This window comes from Mastomys coucha, unplaced genomic scaffold (genome assembly GCF_008632895.1).
Source record: "Mastomys coucha isolate ucsf_1 unplaced genomic scaffold, UCSF_Mcou_1 pScaffold19, whole genome shotgun sequence".
NCBI lineage: Eukaryota > Metazoa > Chordata > Mammalia > Rodentia > Muridae > Mastomys > Mastomys coucha.
Genome location: NW_022196901.1, coordinates 14,024,096 through 14,051,195, shown reverse-complemented (window position 1 = coordinate 14,051,195; position 27,100 = coordinate 14,024,096). Strand labels below are relative to the sequence as shown.

Sequence of the window (27,100 nt, the reverse complement as noted above, 5' to 3'; positions counted from 1 at the left end):
ACCAAGACTTTTAAAAAGTACTCTTTTTACTCCTGAGTTTTGAAGGCTGCCTTTCGACATGAGCACTCATTCGTAGTTTATGCTGTTAGGATTACACAACCAACTCTTAGATATACTTTAAATTTTTTCTTTTAAGATTCCAGTGTGCCTAAGAAAAATATTCTGTGTTCACAGTATGGTGTTTATCCCCGATTTAAACAGCCTTCAAACATCTTGCCAGTGTATAGCTTTAGGCAACAAAGTTCTAACAATGCCTCACAGGGTTTCGGGGAAAGTGCTTGCCATCAAGTGTATTCTCCCTTTTCTTTGGATATTCAGAAAGCTAGTTCTACATCCTTGAGTCCATGGCTTCATGTGGTTAACACTATTCTTTACTGATCTCAAAGCTTATCCTCACACAATGGCTTCTGGGGCTTTTCTTCCACAAGGAAAAGCAGAATGTACCACGAAAGAATGAAATGAATTTCTGAAGGCCACTATCATTCAAATAGAGATGATTTATGTATTTATGTTGAGAAAAGTCCTCATGTGGCTGAGGCTGGCTAAATGTAGATGAGGGTGGCCATCACTGCTCAGCCATACCTGAGCATTAGTATTATAGCTCTGTGTCACCATACCTGCATGAACACTCACCTTTAGAGTGTTAAGTCAAGGGCCATAGGAAAGAGCTATGTTAATGAGCTAATGGATCGGTTTGACCAATTCAGAAATACTTACTGAATTAAAAATAGAAATTAAAACAATGACTAAGGCAGGTAGGATTATGAGCTAAGGAGCTGTGGTAGGAGAGGCAATCAACTCTGACAACACTGCAGGGTGACTTGACCATTTGTGTTGGCAACAGGTAACATAGCTAGGTTGAGGGTTTAATGAATAATAATATAAGACATGCAGAAGGGTCATGCATATCTCAAATTCCAGAGGAAACAAAGTAGGAAGGTATATGCAGATTTTTAATTTTTAAAAAAAATGTAGATTATTTTTGGTAAAAATAGAAGTTAAACAACAACAACAACAACAACAACAAAACCCTAGAAGATATATTGTACTTGAGTGTGCCAGGATTTTACTACAATCAGTTCAGTTGATTTTCACAATTAACCATTATGAAACCAGACAGTATTTTTATACTTATCAGAAGATAAGACTGCAATTTAGACAGGCACCCATTTATCAGTTGGAAAGCAAAAAAGATGGTGGTTTAACTCAAGTAGTCAAACCCCACGGACTTTGTTCTCTAAAGTTCTAGTTTTGCTATTCCAAAAATGAATGAAAGAAGCATAGAAGATGGGCAGAAAATATCCAACAACAATGAATCAGCAGTATAAGTTCTCACTAGAGTGACACTTCTGTCACTGGAAGGGAATTTTACATGCATTTTTACAGTGGCACTGTATCATCATATTGATCACAGTTAGGAATTTAATGCCTTAGAGTAAATAACCATAATTATTTTTTTTGACTTATTATTTAGGTAATATTTTTTTATTTAGTGTTTTACTTGCAATAATGCAAGGAAGTTGTGTTGACTGTTGACCAAGTGACTTTTCCTTGGGAAGACATGGACATAGGAATATTTACCCCAGGTATAGCACTGATCAGAGAAATGGGTCTCTACAAAGCATTGTGAGGATTTACATACCAGAACACAAGTGGCTCAAACCAATACCATTTCTACCCCCTAAAAAGCTGAGAACTCACAAAAGTCACATCCCTGGGAGGTGCCCGTGTGACTTACAGGCAGCTGGGCTATGGTGAGCTCCCTGTCCCTAGTGATTGCTTACTGTTTTCATAACCTAGGCTCAGGGGACATTGCAGAAGAAGGGGTAAAACGAATGAGAGCCAAAGGGTCTTTGCTACTAGTAATGTCACAGACTATATCTATCTAGGCCCACTGGTTTGATTTCCCAGACAGGAGCTGAACAAAGAATATATATGCATACACATACACATATGTATGTGATAAAAATCAATGTAAAAAGGAGCCATGAACATGAAAGAGAACAAGGGGGTATACAGTAGGAGCTTGAGAGAGAAAAGGGAGCAAGAAATGATATATTTTTTAACCTCAAAACAAACTAAAAATCTTAAAAATATCACAAAGCTAAAAATAAGAATCAACAAATTCAATTACTCAAATAAAAGGACAGTCAGTATTTTAGAGGTCATCATATGTGTATCTATAATTGTATGTGTGCCTTTATTTATATAAGAAGAATATGATACCATATGAACTAATTTCAAATGTATTTGAATGAATGTGTCATTTAGCGTGTTTAGGGAAGTCTAGATATTAGAGCAAAAATGTACGTGGTCAAACCCTGGCACCATCCCAGAACAGAACAACTAGATGTGGCTCAAATCGGAAATGTTAGCTTGAGGAAGCCAAGCAGGATGCTTGCCATGAGTTTGAGGATAGCTTTGTTTACATAGTAAGACCTAAGTCAGCCTGGGCAACCATGTGAGGCCCACTCTCAGTAAACCAAACCAGCCAATCAAATGAACAACTAACTAGAAACAAGACTATGACACACTAAATAAGAAGTCCTATAGCTATGTTTTGATGATTAGGTCTTATTAGGAATATCTAAAAAGCCATAAAAGATATGTGCACACTTTTGAAAACACTTTTCTACTATTACACTGTCTTGAATATCTTGGGAACATTTAACAATTTAGAGGAAGGTTTTCAAAGAGAAAGGACATGGCAAAGAGGAATTGTACAGCAGTGTATTGCTTTAAGATGATGATCAGATGTCAGCCTGCACAGTGGGAGAGGATGTTGCTTCCACGCTCTAGCCAGGCATGGACACCAACACACAGTGCATGATTTTGAAATACTATATTATTAGTTTTAAATTTGGTGCAGCTCTAATACCAGATGAGCTGCTAGACTTGAATTAGCGTTGGCACGAAGATCTTCCTTTGAACAGCAAAGCCATAGCTGCCGAAGCCAGCTGAAGCTGGAATCAAATTTACAGACCCCTGGCAAGTCAGATTCCATGAACGTGCCACTTTCTGGGCTCAGCACAATGTTTCTAAGCCACCTGAGCTGATGTTCATCCAGGCTCCTGCTGTGCAGCAGATCAGAGCTGTGCATCTGCCTTCAGTTCCATCCAGTGGAGACCCTCAGCATCTGGGCACCTCCTCTGATTTCCAAGCGTGGCTCAGCCTAGAATTGGTATGCATTTCTCATTAAGTTTGTTTCACTCTCCAATTCTTTCGCATAAGTACTAAATGTTAAATAAAATCTCCACTAAAAATACAATCACTCCACATGAAGGGCGGTGATTCTAACATTTCTGATCAGTTGTAGAGGTGTGAGATTTGCTGTATTAGAAGATCATATCTCAGTGGAATGGGTGCTTAACACTGCTAATATTTTGGGGGCAAGAGCATTAAATTTAACGGGTACCCTATATTCCAGAGAGAGTAAAATCAATCAATTAATAGTTCAGACACTCATATAAACCCTCTGGTACACTGCTATTTGTGGATAGCAATGTCAGAAGCAATAGTTATCCCTGACTATAGATTACTTAGCATCATTGAATCCATATGCAAAGAGAGTATCTTTAGTGGTACAAGGAGAGCAAGAACATGCAGATCCTTCCAGCACTGACTGTTTACATAGGCATATTTTAATCACTGGACTACTTTACAGGTTTGACTATTTTATTTTTTTAAACTTATCTAATGTTCTTCAAGGATTTTGTTCCTACATCAAGATAACCTTTGTACACTTATTTTTGATGTTTTTTGTTTATTGTGTGTTGAGGAAAGGTGGGAGGCATATGTCATGGTACAGGTGTGGAGGTCAGAGGAAAACTTGCAGAAATTGATCCTCTCCTTTTGCCATCTGGATTCCAAAGATCAAACTCAGGTCATCAGATTGGCAGCACATGCTTTTACAAGTTGAACCATCTTCCTGGCCCTGCAATTGCTTTTTATGTCTGCAATATAGAGCCCCAATCCAGCTCTATAATTTCAGAATAACATAGCATAAAGCAATTATATGCTTGGAAATTAGTTTATTAATTCAAAAGTCCCTTAGCTACTTTTACAGGAAATTAAGGTTGACATCAGTTATAACTGTAAGAAAATATTTGCCAGCCCTTCTGGCAGTCATACTCCACTATCATGTAAAGCTTTCAAAACCAGAACATGACAAGCTTAGCACCACACCTTCCTTGCATGCCATAGCTCTAACCATTATTGTTATCTTGGTATCAATTATACAAACTTTCAGCATATTGTTGATTTAGATAGTTGGATTATAAATTAGAATGTAATTACTGAGCTCAGTTTTCCTCATATTGGATTTTTTTGGTGTGTGTGTGTGTTTACTCTAAACTTGCTTCTTTCATTTATTTTCTGGTTTACTTCCTGATGTCACTCACTATCCATGTTAGTTAGCTTACTCATTATTTTAAATATCCGTTTCTCAGTACTGCTGACAGTGTTGTTGAGTATTGTCATTGTTGAATAAAGTAGATGAAACAGTAACGTTCAGACAATTTAATGCTCACAAATAGCAACAAATGTCACAGGTCTTTGGGAAGTATCCTGCAAATATTATTTTACTTTTTAATTAATAACTTTCAAAGACATGTTTTAAGCTATATTTACCATGAATCTACACCCTTAAAGGACACAACTTTACAGCTGGATAAGCCCAGGGTGTGAGATCCATCAGAATGACCCGTTGTGAAGTACATTTATCATCTCAGAAGACAAGCCTGTGCCCATCACTTTCCCTTCTTCCCCATCCCAGCTCCTGGCAAGTGCTATAATTCACTTTGTTTCTACCAATGTTTCTTCACCAGATGTGTCATGTAACCTTATGAAATCATACAGAACCCAGTGAGTTGGTTTTATCTTTTTTTAATTTAATGGGTTTTTAAGTTATTCTATGTTGTACTCCCGTGTGAAGAAATCCCTTCTTGGATATTGATTAGTTCTCTTCTGTTGTGTACGTAGTTTTTTTTTTTTTTTTAATGCACACATTCACTGACCCACATTTGGATTACTTCTCCCTTTAGTCCTTATGAATTCTTCTGGGTGGGTTTCTGTGTGGTTATATATTTTTCAATTCCTATCAGTATCTTCTCTTCAGTGTAGGCTTAATGGTGAAACTACTGGGTCATATGGCCAGTCTCTCATTACCATTTTAAGGAAATGCTAGTCTGTTTTCCAAAATGGTAATACCACTTTCAACCCATCAGCAATTTATGATGGTCTTAAGGTTTCCATATAATAAACAAATGTTCCTTTCTACTTTTTATAATTATTAAATGGCTATGCACAGGCACTGTATTGTGCTTTGGAATTGCAATCATTTAATGTCAAATGATGTCATCATTTCATGTGTTTGCTGTGCTTTTGCATCGTGTCCTCAGCAAATTCTCTATTCAGATTCAGTATACACTTTATGGCTGAGTTATTTACCTTTGGGTGTACTGAACTGTAAAATTTTAAAAAGTCTTGATATTAGTCTCTTATGAATTAAGTAATTTGCAAGAATTTTCCTATGTTCTGTGAGTTATTTTACTCTGTGTCCTATGAAGTGAATAAAAATGAAGGTTAAAGTTTAAGTTATCTATATTTGACTCCATTGTTGGTAAATTTGCTGTTATGTCTAAAAATATTTGCTAATCAAGTAATAACAACAGGCTTTTTTATATTTTGTTAAAAGAGTTTGTTTGAGCCTGGTGTTGGTGGCACATGCCTTTAATCCCATCACTTGGGAGGCAGAGGCAGGTAGATTTCAGGATGGAAGGCAAGCCTGGTCTACAGAGTGAGTTCCAAGACAGCCAGGGCTACACAGAGAAACCCTGTCTCAAAAAAATAAAATAAAATAAAAAACAAACAAAAACAAAAAACAAAAAATAACCCCAACAAAAACAAAAACAACAACAAAAATGAGTTTGTTTGATAAATTTTGTTCTATGATCTAATTTTTAGTTAAAGGATTTGATATCATCATTCCATGAATGTATGTCAAGTTACTTCCTATTCCACAAGGCATCTTTCCTTTTCAATTGTCTTTCCATTATGTTCAAAGTTAATACCCCATAAATATAGGGTTTTATTTCTTGCCTATCACTTATATCATTTATAGCTAGTAATCAACATGTGAATGTAATGTCAGCATCACATTTCTTTGTGTACTATAATTTATAGATTGTGTTTTAAATTTTAGACTTTTTTCTACTTTTGAAACCGAGAAGCATGTTCTCTCTTCACTGCATTTCAAGACAGCTTCATTGTTGTTCTGGTTACTTTACACTACATATTTTCTGGGTCGCCTTATCAATTTCTGATAAAGGCAAATTAGCTGGTAATGTTATGAGAGTTATAGAAAATTTGCAATCTACTGTATTAGTAGCAAGCATTCAGCTTTTTTTTTTCCTTCAGACACTTCTGGGATTCTTTTACTATTATACCAGGTATGGTTTGCAAGAGTTTCCCCTGAAGGTCCAGATGGTGAAGGTTTTCCATGGAGGTGGAAGTATTAGAAGCTAGGCAGGGCCTGGGAGGAGGCGCTTTGGGGAGTGCCCTTCAACTGACTTTAGTCCAGATACCTCTCGCTTGGGTTTATACATGAGGAGTTTGCTCAAATATGTGTTCCCTATTGAAAATTTGTGATATGGTGTCTCTAAACATGGATTCTATCTTTGTCCAGAACCTATACAATTGTCAGCTTAACGGTATTTCTTCATAAATTTCTTGGCTTAAATAAGTTGGTATAGTAACATGAAGCTGAGAAGTACAATATCCAACCTAGATTCTGACTTGAAACCCTCTTACTGGCTTCCTACTGCACTCTGGATACATTTCAGACTCCCTCTTTTCCTTAGCTGACCGACTTCTGGTATCAATTCTCCTCTTTAACCTATCTTAAAAGCATCAAACTATCTCAGTGGTTTCCTTATGGTCCTGATCACAGCCACCTTTGTTTCCTCTATTCAATTTACTGCCCTTTTCTTTGCCTCAACTGAAACCCTTTTCTATGAAACATTTGAAAGCCTAATTGTTATCATTGCTATAGCTTCTATGTGGAATAATCTCCAGAGTATTAAAGGCTTGATCTACTGCACAACACATAGCACTTTGGGAGATGGTGGAAATTGGGGTCCAGACAGAACAACTTAGATTAATGGAACAGTGTCCTTGGGCTATTAGAACTCCATTGCCTTCCTCTCTGTCTCTGTCTGTCTCTGTCTCTGTCTCTGTCTCTCTCTCTCTCTCTCTCTCTCTCTCTCTCTCTCTCTCTCTCTTTTCTCCTATTTTTCTCTTCTTCCCTGGCACCCTTCTTCCCTCTACCTCTATCTCCCTTCTTTTCTCTCTATCTTGGCAACCGAGAGGGGAGGACTTCTCTATTTGCCATGATATGCTGCTCCCTCCAAATTCACAGCATCAACTAAACACTTTATCTTTTGCCTATCGTAGTAATTTTTATCATAGCAACAGAATGCTATCAGAAGCTTTAAAGTCTTAGCTATAGTTCTGTACAAAGATGCTTTGCTACATTTATCATATAACTGACTGTTGCAAAACCCTCATACCTTCCACTCTGGAGTTTGTTCATGATTCCTTATTTTAGTTTCTTTGAGGTAATTAGAGTCTACTGAAAGACTCTGTTGGTTGCTTATTTCTTTTGTTGTTTAACCTTTTTTTCTTGGAACATAGACCACAGAATCTGAGTATCTTGCAGAGAACTTAGCACATAGCTTTATTTAGTGAATATATCAAATGTTTCTGCCTGGACTCCTATCTGGTACATACATTTTCAAGTATGAGTAGTTATATATTTTCAAGTATAAGCAAAATAAATATATCAGGCACCATATCAGTACTCATGTGTTAAGGTCTTCAGCTAATTACTTTCTTCTCATGATCTAGCTTGATATGCTAAAACAATACTATAGGTAAGTTTAGTATTTACTCCTAGTCTATGGAAGAAGAATCCATGGTTTAGGATAATAACAAGTCATGGGCCAGGCGACAGAACCAATATACAGCATTATGCAGCCTGACTCCTGAGGTTGCCCCCTCAGGGTTGCTATCCAGATATTGAATCAATTTGTTTTTCAAGGGTCTTTGTACAATCTAAGTTGTATATGATTTCTGCCTCTTAAACAAGAAGAAAACTTCTTTTTAATGCTCTATATGTAGAAAATAGAAAAGAAAATTCGTGCTTCAGTAACTTGGTAGGTAGCCTTTAGTATCGTACCAAGAAGTTTATTTCTATTCTTTATGAGCACACTAGATTAAATGACACAGCCAAGTTATCAAAATGATGTCATCCTTTTTATATCCAAATTCCAAAATAAAGTCTAAGAGTTTACTTGTAGAACTTAATTAACTTCTCTGGTAAAAGTTAATGGCTTTCATGATTAGGTTTATTTTGCCATATATTCTAACATGAATTATAACTTTTCCAAAAAATTTAAAACTTTAAGAAGCAAATAAAAAAATTTAAAAGACAAAATTAATAGAAAACTCATTGGTTATAAACATTAAAGTTAATTTCAATGTTTGATAATAATAGACTATTCTTACATACTTTAAGTATAGTTTAGTGAATAAAAAAATAAAAACATTGAAACATATTATTTATTTAACTTTAAAGTTATGAGAATTTAAATATAAAATAGTCTGTATATCACCTGCAGTAAATACAAACAAGAAATAATACAGAATGTAGAGCAGAGAATTTCTTTTTAGAACTATATACGCCCTCACAATGCGCTTTGCTTGGGACTTTTCAACTTTGTTCTTCAGTGAAAACCTGGGCATGGGAAGCCAATGGGATACAAATAACCAACCATTTTTTACCATGATTATGTAATTGTGTTCGAACTGTCTTGTTCAACACCGTACTAAAGGAGATGGAGTGTGGCTAGTGAGGCTAGGCTGCCATACAAGAAAGGAAATTATTTCTTTTGCCAGCATTTACATCTTCAGTGACTCTTCCAGGGCTTGGCCCTTACTGAGCATTCAGTAGCCACACTTTACAGACACTTAGGTGACACCAATTGTTTCATATATCACAAGAATATATTGATACTCTGTGACATATTACTTTAAATTTTAATTACATGTTTATCTAGATTGGTATTAAATTGACATTTAAATAAATATCTAAAGACTTACATTGATACAGACTTAACATATCTCTGTGGGGAAAAGGAAGATAGAAACAAGGAAGTGGTTAACCTATTCCTCAGAGTCTCCATGGTCACAGATCATCTTTTATCATTATGTTTCAATTCAGAATGACTGATGTGCTGCTTTTAAGTATAATGTCACTATCAGTGCGCAAAAGTGTTGATAAACTATCAATCCAAAAACAACAAACAAACAAACACCAACACACTGGATTAAAAGCCAAAACAGAGATCTGCTTTTATTTCTAGGAGGTTTCTTTAAGCCCTTCTCATTCCTTCTTAGATTTTTGTGGCTGATTGTAAGGTCCAGCCGAAAGCTTCGTATAGCAGTATCAAAAATCCTATTTGTCATGTACACTTCAATAGTCTTTTAACTAAAATTTTAAGGGGATGAATGTCACTCACCTGGACCAGCAGCAGTCACAGAGGAATCTACATGGGTACAGGAAATGATATGGTGGCCAAACCTGTGGCCATTTTTCATCATTTGAATGACACATCCCAATTTTCGTAAAAAGAAAAGTGTGATTTTTCAAGTCGGTGGATATGATTTAAACAACATAGGTGTCAAGAGGAAGACATGGGAGATAGATAGGGATGGCACATTTCACATGCAGTGGGATAGATGGGTGGCATGTTTCACATGAAGTGGGATAGTTGGGGTGGCATGTTTCCCATGGACTGGGATAGTTGGGGTGGCATGTTTCCCATGGACTGGGATAGATGGGTGTTCACTCACTGCTTATCTCTTGCATTCTTCAATTAGTATAAGAGACTAGAATCAGTCACAGTCCTTTCCAGGCCTTCTTAGGAAACAGTCTCCCGCCAGTCATCTTAACATTTTCATTATATTAAGTTAAATGCTAGTCATTCATTTTACTGATGTATATTAATAACCTACAGAAAGTGCAGTGCTCTTCCAGTTTGTAAGTATAGCAACTACAGTGCTTGCCTTGTAAAGGGGAGGCCCAGATATTTAAGTGAAAAATTAATTATGAGGCCAAATCCTAAGGAATGCATTCCATGATCCTATTGATAACAACAATATCAATAGATACAGAGTGGGTGTGTTCTGGTTCTGTGGGCAGGAAAGTCTTCTCCATAGGTGACTGTTTACTGACTGGGGGTTATATGCAGACTAATGTGTCAGAAGAGCAGCTATAAAATACTGCCTCAGAAGAGGCATTTAACACTCCGCAGGCTGGGGGAGGGCACGTTATTCCTGCAACAGAAAATCTTCCTGTACTGCAACTCTGAATTTAAGGAGAAATATTATGAATCTCTCCCTGTTTTGAAAGGCTTTAATTTTTATTTTGGGTTTATTTCTGATGTGATTAAGTGAAAATAAAAAACACCACACAACACAAATGGTAGACTTGTGCTCAAAATAAAACCAAATATAATTCAGGGCTCACTTTTCAAGTCTTGTAGCATTTTTTAGAAAACCATAATATCATTCTATTAATTCAAAATATGGTCTTTATTTTATTGTCTATCATAACTTATTTGAGCTTTACTAAAATCTTCAACATCATCAGGACAATTAAGTTTTAAAATCTGAAACACTTATATTCTGCCTTCTTTATCTAAGTTCTGGCTTTATTTTATACCTTAATACATTATTTTCCATTCCTCAACTCTCTCCAGTTCTCTGCCATCTAACTACACCTCTCTCTATCTCTCAAAACAAACAAAAACCAAGTTTAGAACCATAAAAACCATAACAGATAAAAGTCTGTGGAATCTGTGGTAACAGTTTCCCATCACGGCCACTAGATGGCAGCATACCAAATTGTATGAAAATTCCCAGCCAGAGAATTTACCTCATGAAGTGGAAAATGATGTTATAATTGCTTTTTGTTGTTGTTGTTGTTGTTATTTTGTTTAAACGTATTTTAATTGAAATAGACTTATATGATTTTCCTCCTTTTCTTTTCTTTCCACCATCCACTCTCAGCTACCCCCTGGGAGTTTAACCCCCTGTTTAACCCTCTTTTGTTATTACTACTATGATTACGACTGTGACTATGACTATGGGTATGACTACTACTACTACTACAACTTCTTCTACTACTACTACTACTACTACTACTACTACTACTACAACTACTACTACAACTTCTACTACTGCTGCTGCTGCTGCTGCTGCTGCACACTTGCTGTATCTGTTTCTTCTTGTTTGGGTGTATATGGTTTTCGGGCTGACCCTTTGGCAGTGGACAAACAATAAGGATGCTCATTCCTGGAAGGGCCTAATTCTCCTTCTCTTGGCAGTCATTTCTTTGACAAAAAATTACTGGTGACTCTAACGGTTGTTTTGTAAAATACAAACACATACTAGTGCTTCTGTTTTGTTTTGCTTTGCTTTGTTTTACAAATATAAATTGGAGGAAAATATTTTAAGGTAGTATAAATAATAAAAATTGTATTGGTCATAATATAGCATTTGTTAACAAACATTTCTTGCTTCTACATAACCAGAGAGGCTGGGTTAAAAAGGAGAAATTAAATGTGCTGTCTGTTACGGGCTCAGTTGTGTCTTCCAAATTCATATGTTGAAACACTGACATGCAGTAGCCCAAACTGTGCATGTGTTTGTAGGTGGGGACTATTAAGAGCTAGTCAGTTTCAATGGTATCATTAAGGTGGCCTCTATTGTCCTTACTGCTATTATAAGGATACATGATCTGGGTGCAGTCATACACAGACGCTTGAGTATAAAGACCAAAGAAGACCAGCAACCACAAACAGAAATTATGTCTCAGAAGAACCAAACCTCTCAATCCCAGGATCTGGGTCAGAACTGGGAAAGAATTAATTTCCGCTGTGCAGATGACACCCTTTAATATTTTGATAAAGCACTCTGACCAAACTAACACCATCTCCAGCCTGTGTGGCTTCTCTTGCCAAATGTAAGCAAAACATGAAAATAGTAACAACCTTATAATACATGTAAGTTCAAGGCGTAAGGGCATATCAATGCCAGAGGGGATGCAGTCTCTAAGATGCTGGTCAGAGGAGTTATAGAATATTTGATGTAGATCTTAACAGTGAATAGCGATTTTTGTCTGCACAGACATCAGAATGAGAATAATTATTATTTAGGTAAAAGAATATCTAATTAGAGAAGGATAGGCTAAAGAATAGTGTCGATGTTTGAAAAGCTATTTGATATTTTAGTATCTTGTAAACTTACTAAAGAATTTGAATGGAGATGCTTAATATGGAGGGATAACATTATTCCCAAAACCTGTATGTTATTAAATAAAAATTCCAAGTGTCAGGAGTGGGATATTTCCTAATAGATTTCGGTCAACAGAGATCACATAGAACCTAAAAACAATATAGGCTACTTTCCTTGATCCTGGTTACCCAGAGGAACTTGATGTTAAGATCCTATTGTTGAGGACAGTACATGCTTTTGTCAAAAGACATGGGGAAAAATCAAGCTGGTATTGATCTGGTATCTTCTTCCCTGTTGGTTAGACTTCATGGTGCTGAAAAGTTTTACACAGACTGCTGAGCAGCAGAAATTGTCAATATCTTGTCCAGTTGTGAACCCCGAGTGGTACAGCATGGACTGGAATAAGAATATGCTCATTGTTATAATAATGGCATAAATGTTAGGGGTTTAATAGTCCACTTTCTGCTTAGACCAAGTCCAGTACTACAAGACGAGATGGGTGATTCCCAAGGAAGAGGAGATAATATGTAGCTATGGAAAGACAGGGGGAGGCTGGAGCAGGAGGATCAAATGGAGGGGGAAGTGAAGGCAGACTAACGGGAGGAATCTGAGAGGGATGACTAACTCTAAGGACAATCTGAGGGGTTACATGCAAACCTACCACAATAGAAGCTTCTTAAAATGTACACAAAGAAATCCAAACAGAGTCACCAGAAAACAGAAGAGGCAGTGCCCTAGCTAGATACCTTTCATTACCAACTGAAACCTCCACTGCTAGAAATGGGTTACCTCTCGTTCAGCCATTGGGCAAAAGAGTTTCTCTGGACTCTGGAGCAAGCTCCAGCAGTTGTATTTCTTTTCTATCCTTCTTTCCTCGACTGCATCTGCAGTCCTTGGTTCCACTGCAAAAGTAGATTCCTTGCCCTTTACAGTTAGTAGGAGCATGGGTCCTGGGCTTCTACATGGTTTCTAGCATTAGAAAGGACCACGAACATCGACATGGTCTCCATTTTGTCAGCAAGGTTTGGGCGAAGTATGGACTATGGAGGATTTTCGAAGAGGTCCAGTCCAGTCAATGAACCATTCTTCATCTCAGATACCCTTTCACTTCTCAGCCAGGGCTGAGTTTGCACAATCTGCAGATAGCTGCATCTCATCCTACCAGCTGTACTGGGCAATGAGCTTTCCCTCCATCTGCAGCCTTCTCTCACACCCGTCACAGTTGTCACATATCTAGTTTTCTCCTCTTTCCACTGCAATTGGACTTCTCCATTCCTCACTTTTCTCACCTTTCCACCACAGATTCATCCGTCACAGTGACATTCATAGGTGCCCTCTAACACACAGTATATATTTTTGCCAGGCAGCTTTACATGTGATGTTCATTGCAATTAGTCATTGGTCTGGTTCAAGGTTTCTGGTTTCTAAGACACTAAGAATATTGAACAATTGCTGAGGCTCCTCTCAGATATCCCACTGTTGCCCAGAGTCATGGTGATCCTGTGGCTCTAGTTCTGTAGGACTGGCTCCAGCATGTAAACAGTTACCAGGAGCTCAAGGGTGCAGTAACTATTGAGGCAGACTCAAAGTTTTAGATCTGGGCCTGGATGTTAGTTGATTTGGTTATCCTTGGGCCTTCTGCCTGCCAGCCTGTGGCTGCTAACACACCTGTTACCCTTCATTTTAATGCTCTAACTATACATGTGGATATTAGGTATGGTTGAAAACCTCCATGACTTAATATGAATCCAGCTACTCATTTCTGGTTCTCAAAGACTAAAAAGGAATTGCAAGAATCCTACTCACTGTCAAACTGGGAAGAAGCTTGCTAAAGCAAGCTTACATTACTTTCTTTCTTGAATTCTTGAGACCATGACCATCTGCAGCTTAGCAAAACCACAAAAAAGCCAATGAGAGCCATCATCTTGTTTCCGAATCTTAGGCCCACTTTATATTGAAGAGTAATTAGTAATTTATTAAATATGTGCACTTCTGAGTCTCTTACCTTGTGTTAAAAGAATTTCTGATGATGTTACACAGGCATGGCAATTGAGCTTACTTGTCTGAGTAATGGAGAGCATGGCCAGGCACAATGTAGGGAGTAAACCTTTTCTCCAAAGAACAATTGAAAAGCTCTTATCATCTGGAGTGATGATGCAGACTATTGAGGAAGATGTAGGTAAGGAAGGAGAGACAGAGGAAACAAAGGCACAGAGCATAGAAGGAGAGAGGCTACAGATACAGACCTCTAACTAAGAGATGTTGTTAGCCTACATCTTTTTTTTGGGGAATACTAGTTAATTTGAAAAGAATTTGGGATCTGATTTTACAGGTGCTGACATTACAGGAATGTGTCAGTATTTCCACTTGGTAGCAATTTATACCATAGATTTAAAGACTAATGATACTGAAGTATTTTAAATGACGTGCATTTATGTAGATATATACTTTTGAAGCGTGGACTTAATGGGTTCAATAAATCTGTGTTGTAATTTCTTCATGAAAGTGTGGGTTAAAGTCCTATTAGCCTCAAGAGTCTTTCAAATTCCAAATATGTGAGTAGTGTAGATAATGGATGTGACACCTAAAGTGTTTATGTAAGCACTAAAGGCTCTCAGAGGAGATGAAAAATACATTTTTACCTCATTCTCCACAACCTTTAATTACACTTGTGTTTAGTCATGTGACTGTTATCTCATATTAATTTTTAACCATATGTATAACTTGATTTTTACTCTAAAATTATTTAAAAACATAATCCTTTATGTTGTTTTTGTTATAGATACTTTAAAAATGTATCAAAATATTTCTACTTTATCATGTTGCATCTTTCCTTTGACAAGAAACCATGCATTTAAATTTTACTTTCAAATGCTCTCTTTAATATTTGCATAAATTAGCACTTGACCTTAAATATATCACCTTTATTTGTCTCTCCTGAACTTTACTTTTTCATAAAACAGCTTTCCCCCACATTTTTGCACAAATTGCATATAGTAGAGTGGATTAGAAATGTTCAATATCCAGTTTGAACACAAGCAATTACCGATGACATTGCAAGAACACCCAAAGCAGCTAGTTAATGTATCTAGTATGAGATGCCACGGAGTGTGCCGAGCTGTCTTGAGAAGCGAAGCTCTGTACAAGTCTTTGAGCGCTTTTGTTTGATTTATGAAGGGAGATCTTGAGCTCACTGCAGTATGCTTAAATCTTGAAACTGCCGAATTTATTTCTCAGGAAAATGATCTGTGTGTTGCCTCAAATAAATGTGAGGATTTATACTGAGAAAGGCGGGAACTCAGTCTGAGAATAAGCCTTAAAGTGAGACCCAGATATGCAGAGATGTCAGGGAGACCATGGTGCCACACCGGGCTTTACACATGGCAATGTTTAAACATGCTTTGAAATAATCATGTTCAAAACCACACAAAACTATTCTCATACCTAGTAGGTGTATATGGACAATACTTTAGGTTTACTCCATAGACACAAACTAAAGGAACTCCCAAACTGTATGCCAGGCTGACAGCTGTTTCTCAGATTTGACACTTAACAATTGAAGCTTGGCATGAAGGCTTTGCAGCAGGCTAGTTCTAGAAATGAAATTTTTTTCAGAGTAAGAAGAATCTTCTGTCTTGTATCTTTAGTTCCGTTCCATACCTACACGTATCATCTGTGGAATAACTGATTTTCTCTAGTCATTTTTACATAAGAAAAAAGTAGTTGAGATTGGTTTTCATTGTACTCATTATGCTCAAAATGCGATGAGCATATGGTAAGAACTCTGGGGATCCAGATCTTTCGATGGGCATTTAGATTCATTCTAGAATCTTAGATCCTTGCCAAGCCATAGCTGAAGTATGGAATAAAAGAATATTCCATCCACTGAAATTACATTTCAAAAAAGTTTGAGGGAAGTATGCACACACACACACACACACACACACACACACACACACACACTCAACCATTAATACACTCATTAACTACAAAGAAAAACACTTTACCTTCCAGGAATCAATTTTGAATAGTCCCATTTGAAAGTCAGTTAGAAAAATACAAATTCTTTTATTACTGTTAAGCCCATATCTCTTCAACAATCAGAAATTTCTGAATTTCCATAAGAAATTTGGCTAAATAATTTGTTTGAAAGATTACACATGAAATACACATAAATATGGGAGGAGGGAGATGGTAAAGAAGAGGAGAGGAGAAGGGGAGAGAAAGGAGTATGCAAGAGGGTATGTTATATTGTTACACATATAAAATTGTCAGGCATTGTCCGTTACAAAGCTGTGTATATTTGGGTGAAATAGTGATAGGAAATGTGTTATTAATGGAAATTAAAAAACAAAACAAATCAAACCAAACCAAACCCAAACAGAACAAAAACCCACTTCAAAAGAACATATGACCCGAAAGCTTATTACTCTACTTTTGGATGGATAATGTTCAGCATTCTTCAGTGGTATTAAAATGGATTTAATGAGAATAAGCAAGATGTTGCAATTCATATGGACATTGTTATGGAAATATTAAAGTTGCCAACACATGTAGCTAAATTTCCTCACTGCTCTTATCAAATAGATTATGTTCTCTCTCTAACCTCTCTCTGAGCATCAACTTGTGTTCTCAGTACAGGGGCGCATCACTCAGAACAGAAGGTATTCAGCACCTCTTGGATTTTTTCCCAGTTTAGTGGCCTCCAGTGAAATCTTTGGCCATAGACACAGGAACTACTTCAATACTAGAATAAACATTCTTCTCGCCCCCACTTTAGTGGCTCAAATACTAATTTGTCCAAGAAATTGCCTGCTGGTGCTATAATCTCAAATCCTGCTTCAAGGCAGAGAGATATTCACAACTCCAAACAGATAAAAGAGCAGAGTTACATCTATTGAGACAGCTGAACACTGTGCTACAAATTGCTTAAGTAATTTAGAAGCATGTTTTACAAATCATAACACAAAGAGGAACATTACTTAGAGACATTAGTGAGTAAATAAGAACAAACCAGAATAATTACCACCTGTAGCAGTTTCTATTGGTCATTTACTAAGTTTATGCAGTAGTATGCAGTGCTATGTTCAGACACAAGGAGAGCCAGCTATAAAGCAATGATCATCTCTTTTCAGAAGGAAAATGAGGCTTACCTTAAAAAATGGTGAAATGATAGCAACTATACTGTAAGTAGAAGTTCTGTACATATATCCAGCAGAATTGTTCAAAATGTTAATCATCTCAGAATTAATTCAAACAGTTTTTGATGACAAAGAAGAAAATGAAGCATCAGTGAAAATGACGTCTTTGTGGCCTAGCCACCTTGTTCCTTCCTTCCTTTGTGGCTTAGCCACCTTGTTTCTTCCTTCCTTTGTGGCTTAGCCACCTTGTTTCCTCCTCTGTGTTCTTCACCCTTAAATGCCCTGAAGGATATGACCCCACATACATAACACATTGTCCATCATACGATTTTCTTATGAAAATCCTTTTTATTCATCTAACAATTACACTATATATTTACAAACTGATTATTCCAAATCCTATAATCTAAAAGTAAAAGAACAATATAAGCTAATATATGTGAACAGACTTTTTAGATTTGTGTTACAAGAAGAAACCAGGGTTGGGTTTTTTTGTTGTTTTATTTTAAATTTTGTTTTATGTTTATGCTTCCTCTAGGAGTCTTAAACTACTTACTCACTATAATAACTAATTTTTATTAATATGATTAGAGTCAGAATTACCTGGGACTCACACACATCTTAGAATGCTTTTGATGCCTTTCAGAGATTTTTATTGGAGATGGAAGAACACTAATAAATGTGGGGAACAGTAACCAATTAGGCTGAGGTTCCGGGTTAAGAAAAGTGGTGGAGGGGGAGAAAGCAAGCCGAGTACCAAGTTCATAGCCACTTCCTCACTTCAGTGTGCCAAGATCAACATATATTTAAGTTGCCCTTGTTGGGTCACGATATCAAGAAAAACAGTAAACTAGTTTATGGATTTATTTTGCCATTTAATGAAGTGGCAACTCTTTAGTTAGCCTTGCCTAACTCCATCAAAATATTTTCCTTTTACTAACATACCATAGACTACATCGCTCATATTTTGATAATAAGTTAATGTCCAATAAAATATTCTTTATTTATTCTGTCCAATGTATATGAGTCTATTGCATCTATCAAAATGAGTTTCTTAAATGCAGAAATATTTGTCTTTACAAACATTTGACACAAGCAAACATGCAGCAAATTGTTATTGAATAAGGAATGGTATCAATATAGTTAAAATATAACTAATTGGGTGTCTGTAAATATCAGTGAAAGTCTTAACTAATCAATTCTGGTTACACTGGGCAACAATAACTATCCAGCCAGTGTGTGCTACGCTCTAGCTGATATCTGCCACCCTTAACCTTTGATGTGTCACTCTCCATGTATCACTCTCCATGTATCACTCTCCATGTATCACTCTCCATGTACCACTCTCCAACCCTTTACAAGCATCATTTTATAAATATCCTGAGATAATTTTCTTGAAGTAAAATTTCATTTCATAGATGTTTTCTAGAATGTGCCTGTAAGCATGTATAAGAAAGGTGAATTTTAATTCCTCCTTCTCTGACCTCTTAGCTCAAGTATTACTTTAACCAATACACACACACACATATGTGTGTATACTATATATTATGTTATATAATGTGTTATGTGTTTAACATGCACATATATGTTATACTTTATATTACATTATATATAGATGTACATTTACACATAAACAGACATAGGCACAGACAAACACAGACACACAGACACAAACACATCCAAACACACACACACACACACACATATACACACATATTTATTTTACATGGGCTTATCAGGACACCAGTATGTTAGTACTGAAATTATTATTGCTTGTGAAGTGTAGGTGGCTAGGTTGATGTGAAAGTGAGAACAAAAAACACAAGGAAGATGCCACTCTCCTCTCTGAAACAGTAATTCCAGGTATAATTATATTTGTGAAACAATTTTAAATAATGTTAAGATCTGGTCCAGTATGTATGTGTTCTCTCTAATTTACCCACACATTTCTGGGACCCAGGAAAGTACTTGAGTCTTTTTCCATCTTCATTTCCCTCTTCCTTTCTCTACAGCTCTCTAAATTTTACTCTTTTATCTCCCTACTTTCTCTCACATAATAATAGTTTAATCTTTATTTATTTTCATGTTAAAATAATATATGAAATTTCCATCAAAAGTTACTCAGATCATTTAGTATTTGGATATATATTTCCATATTCAGATGTAAAAATAATGTGGGGTGTACTAGAGACTCTTGTATGTATTTTCTTATTTATCTTAAACTCTATTTAAGCCAAAGTAAATTTTTCTCAAAGAAGGTTTTGAGGCTAACAGACAGAAGGATGACACAGTCAATGTCAGGAGAGCACAGAGTCCCATAGTTATGAGCACAGCTCTAGCATAGAAAAGGAAAAGTACATGAATGAGTTAAGAATAGATGAGAGTATGGGGAGATAAACACATTGAAGAACTTTGATTACTAATATAAACAAAAGATGAACACCATGGGTAACAAAATAAAGGAGGAAATAAGAAAAGATATATTGAGCTATTCTTCAGAGAATGTCAAAACTGAAAATGAAGTGTACACTAGGTAGATGTGGATGCCAAAGTTGGACTTAAAAAAAAATCTTTCTTTCTATTTTAGATAAATTTATATTGTTAATTACTGCAGGTTGCATAAAAAAGGTTTTTTTTTTGGTCTTATGGTTCTATCCAAAGTTGAAGGCTATCATTTGATATGGCCTTTCTACTGAAGGAGTGCAAAGAATCTAGAAAACGTTATAGGATAAAATCAAGGGAAGCCATTTAATCCAACTGGCATTTACAGAAGACTTACTAAAGATAGTGTGTGCTGATGACAGAATAGCATGAAGGGAATTAATGAATTCATGAGGGTGGAGCCATATTTGCTTTTTAAAAAACTCACTTGACTTGAGTTCTTAAATTCTTTTAATTTCCATCATATAATTCAGAGAAGACAGACCATATTTAAACCACCCTAGGTCTCTATGTGTAGGCTTCTTCTCCTTCATTATTTAAGACCACCTCTCTCATTATTTGCCTCTTTGGGTTACTTTACATCTTTCTCTATTTGTCTCTTTTAAATGAATGAAATTCTTTAGAAGAGTAAAGAGCATACTTGAATTACTGCAAACTGGTTTAAAAAACACTTTAAGTACATTGTTTCAAGTGTTGCAGCACAAAATATATTATATAGGAATATGTAGACTGGAGTTATAACGCAATCCCATGGCCTTTTCCTAGTATGTTAAATTCATATATATAATTTAAGAAACTTTCTTTGGTTGTTCTTCTGAGAAGATATGGCAAAATAATATGACCATAGGGTGACTTTTTCATCTTCAGAAAGTCAATGACTTTGATTCTTGTTCTTATTTTCCCTGATTTTGAAGCTATAGGAGAGCAGATAAATTCTGTTTCTTTTAACGATCATACAAGAATCAAGGAAGGTGAGTAACATTTATGAAGTGCAAAGTATGTGGCTGGCACTCTGGAAAGACTTCTCTATTCCCATTCACCTCACAATTACCCTGTGTGGTGAGGAATATGGCTCTTATTTTATGGACGAGGAAATCAAGGCTCAGTAAAGTTTAAAAAAAAATTGCCTGGGGCCACATAGCCAGTTAAAGCCGGGAAACCATGTTCTCTGTGCTATATCAAATTATGTCTCTAAGTTAATGTACGAAAAAGTTGTAGTTTTTGAGTAGCTTCTGATTTCTCCTCAGAGTTATTTTTTTAAAAACTGTGCTGGGAAATGGAAAGTCAGTGCAGAATTTTACACTGAGTGCCGAGAAGAAAATGAAACAATCCATACATACATGTAGCAAAAGCTTCAGTGACAATGACTGAAACAGAATAATGAAACAGGCAAAATTGATATTAATGGTATGCTTCACCTGATACATCAAAATTATCATTTCAACATGTAATCAATATAAAATTACAAAGTGAAAGGTTTTACACATTTTAAATTTATTCAGTTCTTTAAAATCTAGTATAGATAATGCATTTACTGCTTATTGAGTCAGTCCATATTAACCATGTTTCTAGTGTTCAGCATCATTTGTATACCCCTAGCCTTGGTAGGCCTATTCCTTCCTTGTTTCCTTCTCTGTACATAATGGCTAGATGGAGACTTACCTCCCCATACTTACTCACTCAGGAGGAAGTCTGCTTTCAACTCAGACAAGATAAGAAAATCATTTATTTTCTGATTTCTTAATCCTTCAGCTTCAGTGGAACTAAATTTCTCTGGAAAACATCACCCTTGCTTGCTTCAAACTTCTCTGGAGTTTGTTACATTTAGTCCTACTTAGTTCTACTCTATGGCCCATCACTTTTCTAAAGTCATATTTTAATATATCACTTACTTCTTGATGTTTTCTGTCTTCTTTTGGGAGAATTCATAAACTTTCTCTGTTATCTATGAACTGGAAAACCTACAAATCACACCCTGCAGACCTTCACTGTGAAGTCACAGTGTGGACTGATATATTCTACTGCCAGAGTTCATTTTGATTAAATATTGTTGGTAAACAATTAACAAAGACAGGACACACACACACACACACACATGCATGCACACACATACATGTACACACACACATACACACATATGCATGAGTGCTGCCCACATGTGTACACACATGCATACACACACATACATGTGCACATACATGCACACACATATACACATGTGCGTGCGTGCCTCTCACACAAACATGCTACGCACACTCATCTGCTCCAGTCACATCCAAAATATCGGGGGTAAAATCCTGATTAAGGATAAGAGGCAATAAGAATCCAAAAGGAGTTCTGTGCCTCCTGGATTTCAGACAGTCGCTGGTATCCCCTAACTCAGACGTGGTCCAGATTAGTCTTTCCAATCGTCAACATGGCCTCATATTTAGGCATAAAGGTACCCCAAGAAATGATTCGTAAATGGTTAAGATTGGGCATTGTCTCCCTGGTCAACACAAAGTTTCTAACCTATCCTGGTTTATTACCAAGCTTCCCATAACTTGTAATTTCTCTCAAGGAAACTGCCTTGCTAGAGCTAACAAGAGTCAGGGACATTCCTTAGGACAATAATAGTTTACAATAGCTAGAAATGTTTTACATACTAGAGAGTAATGAAGGGCTTCCTCACTTAGGGACATTAGCTAGGAGTGTCAGGTCAGACCCTCCTAGTCATTGCCTCCAGCAGAATCAGAGAATTAGCCTAGGAATACCAAAATGCCTCAACAGGGAGGGCTCCACTCCTCTTCACACCTGACGACCAAATCCCACTGACCTTGATGTGCGGTCACTTGCCTACATGACCTCAGTCTTGCTGTCACCCCCGCCTGCCTACGTGACTCTTGTAATTTGCCCTGCTTGCTGTATGCTACTTAAGCCTGCTTTTCACTTTGTATACTAGGACTGGGACTCACAGAAGGACTCACAGAGGGACTTGCGCTGCACTTGCACTGGCGCTCAGACTAAGACTAGAACTTAGATGGGCTAGGACTCAGATTCATGCAATCTGCAGTCCCCCGGGCCCAGGGCACTTGGGCCCAGGGGATGCAGCACCAGTTCAGAGGAGATAGCTGCTGCTTTAGACCCAGTATGTTTCAGATAGCCTCAGATGTACCTCAACTGTTGAGCTGCCAGATTTACCATCTCTCTTTTGCAATGACTGTAAAAGTCTGATGCCATTTCTAAGAAATACATTTAGATCCTATACTTCATGTGTTGTCTCTGCCATCATTTCCTCGCCTATGCCTTGTCGACCTGACTAGGACCCCGTTTCTCCCGCGGGTTGAGGGAGGCTCAGATCGGCTGGCCAGTGGCACATACACACACCATAATACACACACATACACTCTACACACATACACACACACACCACTTCCTACTAAAAAGTAGTAGATTGATGAGAAAATGTAAAAGATCAGAATCTGGCTAAGTAGTTTATATTTTATTTATGCAATTAAGTAAACTGAAAGAGTTCCTACAAGAAAATGTCACAATGATCTTTCTATGGAATTATAGTTTCTCTCAAAATAAAGCAACCAATGACCTTTCTCTCAAATTCTATGATTTCTAGCTGTCAGTTTGACTCCCCTCAGGAATGCTATCACTCATTTAACTATGCTCCCTTCATTTATACAGAGGTATGGTTGAGATGGATGACATCCTAAATTCTTCACCTACACAATGGCCCCAGGGAGTTTCCTGGGAAGGGAACACTAACACACGTGAATGCCTGTGTGAGCACAATGGCTCACCTCAGATTTAGGGAGTCACTGTTTGCACACCTGTACTTTCCCATAAGATCTTCCAATGCTAATGCTCATCATCAAAAGAATCTAGGATAGAGTGGTCACATTCATGGTTGGTTTTTAGCATCTAATCAAGTCAAGAAGAAAAAAAACTGAGGCAAGTAGACATGCATTTGGATTCTCCACCTTTGGGTTCAAGTGGACTCAGTGGGATCAGGGTAGCCTAGATGGAGTCACAGATTTCAGTGTGTGACAGGGATTTTTCACTATTCATTCAATCATACTTGTGATGGTTTGAACATCTAAAACTTTGGCCCCGACAGAGGTTCTGCAGGCACTTAGCCAAGGTTAGATCACTTCAGCTACTCTGCCAAGAAATAAATACCAAGGAACCTTCAGTGGTCTCTGTAGGTGAACTTCATGCTGGTGAAACACTGGGAACTGCAAGAACTTGAACATTCACAAAAAAATATAATAGTAGGGAACGCTTCTTTGCTTCTTGAACCAGGGTCATCATTTACTTTTGCTCGTTTGTTGTTGCTTGTTGGATCCTTGTTTTTTAATCTTAGAATCTTTATGCTGTCTATTGTACATTGCTTTGATGGTTGATTGTGTGTATGTATGCATGTATGTGCATGTATATATATTTAGGTATATGTATATGTCTATTGTGTTTATGTATGTACAAGTATGTATGTATATTTTTGTGTATATTTGCATAGGTATATATGTGTGTGTGCATTTGTGCATGTGTGTGTGTATGTCTTTTTACTGTTTGTTTTCATGTATGTATTAGGTTTGTCATTTTTCCATTTGGCAGTTTGGTATTTCAGTTCTTTTTAAAAAATATAACTACTTGTTATATACATTGAATTTTATACTATCTCATTAGAATAGGCATTTATAAAATTCCCACCTTTACTACACACACAAAAGTCCTCTGCTCTACATTTCTACAACTGTAACAGTGCCCTCTTTTCTCAGACTTATAGCCCATATACTTTCCTTTACAAACACAGTGAACCCCCATTCTCTTGCTTTCTCCATTCACTTCTAATTTTTCTGCTTAAAAACCAATGCATTCAGCTTAAAAGCACTCTATTAAAACACACATTTCCTAACCAGTACTTTACCACCCACTCTCCGAACCATAGCATAATTTAAAATTGTCTCTATCAGTCAAAATCCAATCTCATGGTAAGGAGGCAGAAGTCCTCCTGTGTCTTCTTCATAAATAACAGCTGGAAGCAAAATTTGAAATCCTCGGTTCCTGTGGGAGGACACACAGGAAACACAACGAGTGAGTAGAGTAGTGACATTGCGGGTTCCATTGGAAGGTAAATCAGTTCTAACAGTAGTGCAAAGTGTGACAAAGAAACAGAAAGTCTGTGACAGAACTGTGTACCACATCATCCTTGCCACACTTACCCACTACCCACTCCCTATCAACTTTCCTATACTACTAGCCAGGATCACAGAGATTATCTATGTGTGAAAGACTCCAGAGTTCTATATTTTAAAAGAATGGACAACCATAGTAAAAACTCGAACAAATGCATGAACTAAGGAAATCAACCCAGGACCTTAATCAAACAGTCAAGAAAGTAAATAGAAGTTAGGAAGTCGTTGGAAAGAATAAAAAGAAAATATGTAGGAAAACATCAACAAAGAACCTGAAATGATAGAAAATAGCTAGCCAGAAGTACTGGAAAGGAAAAAGGTGATCAACAAATAAAATCCAGGAAGCATCATCTGTAGACCTGCATAGACAGAAGAAGGAATTTCAGACACAGAGAAAATGGAAAGGCAACAGTACCATCAGGTGGATGTAAGGAAAAAATAAGGGGTATGCCTAATACTTCTAAGGTATGTAGAGTATCGCTGTCCTTGTTACTTTCATTGTTGAAAGAAAACACCATGACCAAAAGCAGGTTGGTGAGAAAACAATATTTCTTCTTACTCTTCCAGTTAATAGTCTGTCATTGAAGGAAATTAGGGCAGGAACTCCAGCAGGGATCTCTTTGTTTTTCTCTTTCTGGAAAGTAGATTTTTTTCTCATACAATATTTTTCATTTACAGGTTGCCCCCATTCTACCAACTCCAATTACCTCCATCCAGATCCACTCATATTCTGTCTCTCATTAGAAAACAATTAGGCTCTGGATTTTCCTTCCTTCAGTCTCTGCTCCATAGTTTGTGTCTGCAACTTCTTCGATGGGTATTTTCTTCCCATTTTTAAGAAGGAAAGAAGTATCTGCACTTTGGTCTTCTTTCTTCTTGAGTTTCTCCTCCAACTGGGAATACTTCTCATATTCAGTTATCAAATCCAGACACTATTGTGGGTGCTGGCAAGTGCTGGCTGACAGGAGCCTGGTATAGCTCTCTTCTGAGAGGCTCTGACAGTACCCCATTAATACAGAAGTAGAGGCTCACAGCCATCCATTGGACTGAGCACAAGGTCCCCAATGAAGGAGCTAGAGAAAGGACCCAAAAAGCTGAAGGGTTTGCAGCTCCTCAGGGCAAACAACAATATGAACTAACTATTATCCTCAGAGCTCCCAGGAACTAAAATTCCAACCAAAGAGTACACATGGTGGGACTAATGTCTCCAGCAGCATATGTATAACAGAAGATGGCCTAATTGGTCATCAATGGGAGGAGAGGCTCTTGGTTCTGTGAAGGTTGTATGCCTCAGTGTAGGGAAATGCCAGGGCCAGGAAGCAGGAGAGGGTGGGTTGGTGAGCAGGAGGAGAGGGAAGGGAACAGGGTTTTTTTATTTTATTTTATTTTATTTTATTTTTTCTTCTTCAGAGGGAAAACTGGGAAAGGAGATATCATATGGCATGTAAATAAAGAAAATATCTAATAAAAAAGAAAACAATTAGGCTTATAAGGGATAATGATAAAATAAAATAAATAAAAGATAATAAGATAAAACAAAAGGTAATATATCAGGATTGGACAAAACCAACAAACAGAAGAAAGTGAGCCCAAGAGAAGGCAAAAAAATATCAGAGACCCATTTGGTTGCGCAGTCAGCAATCCCATAAGAACATTAAGTTGGAGGCCATAATATAACACATAAGCGGAGGATGTGTTAAAGACCAGGCTTTGTGGACAGTGCCTCAGTGTCTGTGAGATCACTAGAGCGTTGATCATGTTGGTTTAGAGGCCCTTGTTCTCTTGGTGTCCTCCAAACCTCTGGCTCTTACATTTTTTCTGCTTCCTTTTCCACATAATTTCCTGAGCTTCAAGGGTTGGAATTTCATGAACACACTCCTTTTAGAACTGAGTGTTCCAAGTTCTTTCTCTCTGTATCCTGTCTTTCTGTAGGTTTTTCTATTTGTTCCCCTTTGCTTCAGGAGAAAACTTCTC

At 37.0% G+C, this 27,100-nt stretch overlaps 1 protein-coding gene across 8 annotated transcripts in view; it reads right to left on the bottom strand.

The window, feature by feature from the left end:
- Magi2 (membrane associated guanylate kinase, WW and PDZ domain containing 2) overlaps nucleotides 1–27,100 on the bottom strand; it is a 1,461,753-nt gene that overhangs the window by 1,291,013 nt on the left and 143,640 nt on the right. The gene's annotated exons all lie outside the window — the stretch shown is intronic.